Raw genomic sequence first — 7,861 nt, forward strand, 5'->3', positions numbered from 1 at the left:
CTGAAGGCTTGTCTTTACATATTAAATCCTGATTGACTTAGCAACGCCCAGGCCAGACCACTTAAGTAAGAGAAATGAAATGAAATACTTCAGTTTAATGTCTTACGTTTATGCCCTTTAGCCTAAGGGAGACGATTATTAAGACAAGTAAATGATAATGGAATAATTGGTGGAATGAGAAAGTGGGAGAAAACAGGAATACCTTAAGAATGGTGTTGTCCATCACAAACTTACTTGAAAGAAGATCGAACCAAGTACCCCACTCACCACAGGTAAGCGCTCTACCACTGAGCCACCGTGTACATTTAAGCTAGAAATTTTAAATTTTGACAGTCTATAGGATTTGAGACGTAAGGTACCACTAAGGAAGATTTTTCTTTTAGAAATTCGACAAGAAAAGAGGAAAACTAGGAGTGACAATTATTATAGTAAAAAGTTCATATCTTCGAATCTGTGAAGGGTAGAGATATTGAACTTGGTATATGGTTTTCTCATTTAAAATGATTAAATACGTGTTTCAGTGGGTTTTCATATTTCCACGAAAAAGGAAGAAAAAAGTGGGAAGAAAAGAGTGTGGGGTTACAATTCCTATAACATCATCACCATATCTCGGAATAATTTAAGGTCAGAGACACGGAAGTTGGTATTTTAGACTTTTCAAAGATTGAAATAAGAGGTGCAAGACACTAGACCGAGTAAATGGCAGTCTGGGGGTAAAGTCCCCAGCTAGCCAAAGGTTAATATTTAGGTATAAAACAATTTCGCTTGTAGATAGTGCTTCCATATTTAAAGACTTCCTTCTTATAAACGTCCCGCGTCGGAATAGATGTGGTGACGCCTTGTATATCTCAAAATGAGTATGGTTCACTAACACCAGTTTATAACGGAAATTTAATTGTTTGAAGTTAGCCAAAAGTACTAAATCTTGGTCCCTCGAAGTCCAAATATAAGCTTTAGTCTGACCCTCAGTTTCTTCCTTTCTCGTTTGAAGATTTGGCTGCTAGGATTATACCCTATTAGTTGAAAAATCTCTTTTCACAAGAAGATATATATTTTTATAATTTGTTGTATATATGTCTTGTTCGGCTAAAATTCTGTTGGACTACAAGTCAAGAAGAAGTCGGAAGAATTGAACAATCTGCTTTCTGGAGTTGTTACTATTACAACTGGAGGGGAAGAATCTGGAATCTTCCCAATTTCTGCCCTCCATCACAATCTCTTTTTCCCAAAAGTCTCTTTTCTCGTCCAGCTTATAAGAAATCTAAGGAGTTCCGGTCAAAGAGAAAATGTCTTCTATTTCTTTCGCTTCTTTCCTTCTAGTCGTCTTCTTTTGGTGCAGAATGACTTTTGATGCTGATGGCATATAAGAGAACGTGAATCAAGACAGAAAAGAAGATGGAATTAAAAAAAGAAAAAAGAAATCTTCAGATATAATCAGAATCACTGATCTTTTTCCTCCTTATCTGTTCGGTCATTCGTTTGGATTTAAGAGTTCCGCGTTTATTTCGTCGTCTTCAGTTGGTGGGAAAATGCTCAGGGTTGCCATACTACAAGTTAAGTTTACAAGTTATCTACAGCAGACGTGAAGCATAGTAATATTTCATGCAGCCAATATCTCAAGAAACACATCTGTTCTAGTTTTAATTCATTTGAGCAGCTTCTATACTGTTTAGTTAATATATCAAGCGTTGTGTAGCATTAGATAGCATACTAATCTGTGAAAGATACAAATGTGGTGACACGATAATTATTATTTCCAGTTTTCTGAAGCTTAAAATATATAAAACGATAATCATGCCTGTTGTTCTGTATGGTTGCGAAACATGGTCGCTTACTCTGAGGGAAGAACATAGACTGAAAGTATTTGAGAACAAGATCCTGAGACGAATATTCGGACCCAAGAGGAACGGGAATGGGGAATAGCGGAAATTTCATAAGGAGGAACTACATAATTTATATGGTTTACCCAACATTGTTAGGGTCGTCAAGTCTAGGAGGCTTAGGTGGGCGGGTCATGTAGCTAGAATGGGAGAAAGTAGAAACGCTTTCAAAGTCTTGACTGGAAGGCCAATCGGAAAACGACCATTAGGAAGACCTAGGCGTAGATGAGAGGACAATATTAAGATGGATCTCGCAGAGATTGGAATACAAAGTAAAAACTGGATGCAGTTAGCTAAGGATAGAAGTCAGTGGAGAGCTTTTGTGAACGCGGCATTGAACCTCCGGGTTCTATATGCCATAGAGTTAGTTAGTTTTCTTTAGTTGCATGGTATTGAAATACTGATGAAATTAGCCAACAGGTTTACGGAAATACTCTTGTAAATTAAACTTGCTTCCGCTTAGTCCATAAATAGGTATGACCAGCCACATGTTGCTGGTTTAATTGGGCAATGTGTGGTTAGGCATTGTCACCTAAACTCTATTATTTCTGGCTTTCTGGATCTCAGCTCAATACATATTATTTTAGGTTGCTTCCCAATTGCCTCAGGAAAATTTTAGTGCTCCTATCGGCAGTAAGGATCCACGCACACCAATATATATATATATATATATATATATATATATATATATATATATATATATATATATACCGTGTGCGTCATTTATAATGTCAAACCTTGACGACGGAGAAACCAAAAGAGAGAGAGAAGCGAAACTTTGCACGAAGCAACTATACAAAGGGGCACATTGGTAGACGTATTATTTGACATCACCGGATGAACAGTGTTGCGAACCCAGTATAAAGTTATGATTTCTTAAATGGAACGACCTAAATTGCATTTCATAATTGAATTCAACACTAAAAAGGAAGACGACAGATATGCTACCCGCAGGTCAGTGTTGCAAACTTCTCGAGAAATAACGTTAAATATGTGTCACATTTAAACGCTTTTTGCACACACAGGGGGTTAGATATACACTAGTTTTGCACAATAATTTAAATATTGGCCAGAACGGTTTAAATTGACACCAATTTTAGATGGGTCCGTTAAACAGTGTTGACATAACAGAAAAGACAAAAGTCGAGTTTGGATATGGTGCAATAACTCGAAAAAGGCCATAAGTACATTACGGTTTAAAATTTATAGGACAATTTGGTATGTCATAAGAAGCATTCTCACGTTTATTTGAAGTCAATAAGTCAAGTACTTACTGAGATATTCGGAATTTTGTAAAAGCTGAGAATTTTGCGCTGTAGAAGTTGGTAACGCTGTCAGCTTTTACAAAATTTAATACGTCTACCAATGTGCCCCTTTGTATAGTTGCTTCGTGCAAGGTTTCGCTTCTCTCTCTCTTTTGGTTTCTCCGTCATCAAGGTTTGACATTATAAATGACGCACCCGGTATATATACACTTCTATTTGCGTTTACGGGACTTTGATGCTTTCTATTCGCACCCACAGACAGTGGTGCAGGTCTCTACATAACTTTGATGAGGCCAGTTCAGGTATTGTGTGTCTCCTTGTCAGATATTCATGCAAAGATATCCAGATGCTATGAAGCCTACCTAGCATTGCGGTTCCAGGTCCTCCTAGCCCCCCAGGATCGTCCATGCCCCGGATGAGAAATTTTGATGCACGTGCTAACGAGAAAGAGCTCCAAAAATGAAGAATAAGTCATATAACTAATTTGCTGATACCTTATATAATTTTTGTTAAATATAAGCATCTGGAAACTAAGTTTTTTTTGAAAATGACTCTACAACATTTGTTTTTTTGTGATAAATTATGTTAAAATAACCCGTCCTAACATACAGTGACTCAAAAAAGTATTCATACACCCAAAAATTTTGTCGTGGGAGAGTTATATGAGAGAGCAGAAAATTAAAAGTTATATTGAAACAAAGAGACGGAAGAGTACTAGCAGTTGCATGAGTTGAAAATATGCCAAGACTATAAGGAGACGAATACAATGCGAATCACTTAATTATGATAGTCAAAAAAGTATTCATACAAAGGGACTGTTATCCTGTTCTGTGCCTTGAACACTTGTACTGTTCAACTCGAGCAATCGTACTGTACCTACATTGTACGTTACCTGCAGCTCATTGCATGTGTGTTAGTCTGCTTTTGTTGTGAGTGCTAGTAGTCAAAATGGGGAGCAAGAAAAGTGAACTTTCCTTGACACAACGTGATGGGGGTTGTTTCTCTTTATATAGAAGGTAGGAGTTATCGTGAAGTTGCAAAAACTCTCTCAATTAGTTTTGGTACTGCAGTTCCATCATAAAGAAGTATAAAGAAACCGGAACAACAGATAATAGACGAAGATCAGTACGCCCAAAAGTGCTTAAACGCCGCGACCAACGGAAAGTAATCAATTTAGCACGCAAATCACCCTTCAGAAGTGCTGTGTCTTTGGCTGAAGAAATCGCGTCAATATCTATTTGCAGTGTGAATCCTCAAACTATACGAAATTTACTATATAGTGCCAATTTTCATGCTAGGACAGCCAAAATTAAAAACATACATCTCAGAAGTAAACCGACAAAAGCGCCTAAAATTTGTCAATGAATACCATACTAAACCTAACGAATTTTGGGATACTGTTGTATTTTCCGATGAATTGAAATTTAATATATTCGGATCAGATGGCAAAAAATGGGTATGGCGAGAGCCAAACAATGAATTGCAATCGCAACCTCTCTATCCCTACTGTAAAACACGGAGGAGGAAGTGTGATAGTTTGGGGATGCATGACGTCTTCTGGAGTGGGAAACTTAGTTTTTATTGTAGGGGTCATGGATGCTAATAAGTATATTAGTATGTTGCGCCTTAACTTACCAAACAGTGTGCAGAAGTTGGGTCTTGACAGAGTCTTTGTTTTCCAACAGGACAATGACCCTAAGCACACCGCTTTGAAAATTAGGGAATTGTCACTGTACAACGCTTCATAACGGCTTCTGACTCCTCCACAAAGCCCAGATGTCAATTCTATCGAACACTTGTGGGATTATCTCGACACCACCACCCGTATAGTACAGAAACGCCGTCCTTCGAGCAAGGAAGAACTACAAAAGATATTTTTGGACGAGTGGTCTAAGATTTCCCCAGAAATGACCAAGACGCTTGTTCGGTCCATGCCAAGGCGTCTCGAGGCAATGATTTGTTTTAAAGGTATGCATACAGAGTATTAAAAACTTGATTTTCTAGTACAGATAGTTAGAACTCGTCGAGATTTGTGGTTCGTGTTGCTGTATGAATACTTTTTTGAGTTGAGAAAGTACATTTATTTATTTCTGTCATCTAAATATTTCTTCTTTTGACATTTTTTGTACAAACAAACATAATAAATTATGTACATTTTCAGATGATTGTAACATTGTTTTTATTTAACCTTTATATATAACCCTACGTCAAAAACTTTGTGTGTATGAATACTTTTTTGAGCCACTGTAGGTCTGTAAGTGGAATATGCTGCACGTAAGCAAAAATATTTTTCGTATCACTATACTTAGAGGGTTTGGGGCAGGTCACTTGCATTGGATACGCCATTAAGTCACGAAATGCCAGCAAGGCTTAGCTTCCCTGCGACCACCTCCAGCCCCCACGAAAAGCAGTGGAAAACGTAAAATGAACCTAAGATAGGCTCCCCAAAATTACAGTAGACTTCTAGTTAATCGACCACGAGGTACCGGATCCTGGTCAGATAACAAAAAAGGTGGTTAAAACGAAAATCACTGTTTCATAGCACTTAAATTGTATATTATATCTGTAACGGGTAAAAAGGCTTGCCGTATTACAGTTTAACAAATTAAAGTTATTGAAATCAGAAACTTCGACCATAAGCTACTCCAATCACACTAACATGAACGACATACTGTATATTGAATAAAGCACAGTAGACCATCACAGAAACAATCAGTGACACTCAGCTAAACGAAATACTATATATTGAATAAAGCACAGTAGACTATCACAGAAACAATCAGTGACACTCAGCTAAACGAAATACTGTATATTGAATAAAGTACAGCAGACTATCACAGAAACAATCAGTGATACTCAGCTAAACGAAATACTATATATTGAATGAAGCACAGTAGACTATCACAGAAACAATCAGTGACACTCAGCTAAACGAAATACTATATATTGAATAAAGTACAACACACTATCACAGAAACAATCACTGACACTCAGCTAAACGAAATACTATATATTGAATGAAGCACAGTAGACTATCACAGAAACAATCAGTGACACTCAGCTAAACGAAATATTATATATTGAATGAAGCACAGAAGACTATCACAGAAACAATCAGCTAAACGAAATACTATATATTAAATAAAGCACAGTAGACTATCACAGAAACAATCAGTGACACTCAGCTAAACGAAATACTATATATTGAATAAAGTACAGCAGACTATCACAGAAACAATCACTGACACTCAGCTAAACGAAATACTATATATTGAATGAAGCACAGTAGACTATCACAGAAGCAATCATTGACACTCAGCTAAACGAAATACTATATATTGAATAAAGTACAACACACTATCACAGAAACAATCAGTGACACTCAGCTAAACGAAATACTGTATATTGAATAAAGTACAGCAGACTATCACAGAAACAATCATTGACACTCAGCTAAACGAAATACTAAATATTGAATGAAGCACAGCAGACTATCACAGAAACAATCAGTGACACTCAGCTAAACGAAATACTATATATTGAATAAAGTACAACACACTATCACAGAAACAATCAGTGACACTGAGCTAAACGAAATACTATATATTGAATGAAGCACAGCAGACTATCACAGAAACAATCAGTGACACTCAGCTAAACGAAATACTATATATTGAATGAAGCACAGTAGACTATCACAGAAACAATCAGTGACACTCAGCTAAACGAAATACTATATATTGAATAAAGTACAACACACTATCACAGAAACAATCAGTGACACTCAGCTAAACGAAATACTATATATTGAATGAAGCACAGTAGACTATCACAGAAACAGTCAGTGACACTCAGCTAAACGAAATACTATATATTGAATGAAGCACAGTAGACTATCACAGAAACAGTCAGTGACACTCAGCTAAACGAAATACTATATATTGAATGAAGCACAGTAGAATATCACAGAAATCATCAGTGACACTCAGCTAAACGAAATACTGTATATTAAATAAAGTACAGCACACTATCACAGAAACAACCAGTGACACTCAGCTAAACGAATTACTGTATATTGAATAAAGCACAGTAGACAATCACAGAAACCACCAGTGACATACAGTTGAACGAAATACTGTGTATTTAATAAAAACTGAGTAGATTACCACACAAATTTCATATGTACTAATTTAGGATTATATGTGTATTGATCTAAGAGAAACAAAACTGAAAAACAAAACCCGATTGATCCTACAATACTGAATAGAGTAAGGTATTGTATTTTATCAATGCATTTACCAAACGAAGAAAAACATATTTGGGGGGCTTAAAACCACAAAAATCTACTTTTAAAATTTCTTTGATTTGTAGAATTGTATATAGTTGTTGAGCACCGACGTAACTGATAACGAAAATGAATTATTTTTTGATAGATGAAAGGTTATACCGACGGGAGGGTAAAGCAAAGTCAGTTAAGAGTGAGTCCACTGTATTTTGGTCTCCACCTTACTGTTCTGTCTACGAATCTGGGAAGAATACTTATGATTGTTTGTTCTGAAAATATTGCAAACTATGTTAAATAGCTTTATTCCTGATCACGGTTCAATAGTTGATAGAAAACTAGAGATCTAACGAAGGTACGAAATGTCTCTTATTATGCTATCCTCCTGCCATCTATTAGGTAAACGTAATTTCTTAAAAGTAATCATTAGAAAA

Source organism: Thermobia domestica, chromosome 1 (assembly GCF_964235325.1).
Source record: "Thermobia domestica chromosome 1, izTheDome1.hap1.1, whole genome shotgun sequence".
Lineage (NCBI taxonomy): Eukaryota > Metazoa > Arthropoda > Insecta > Zygentoma > Lepismatidae > Thermobia > Thermobia domestica.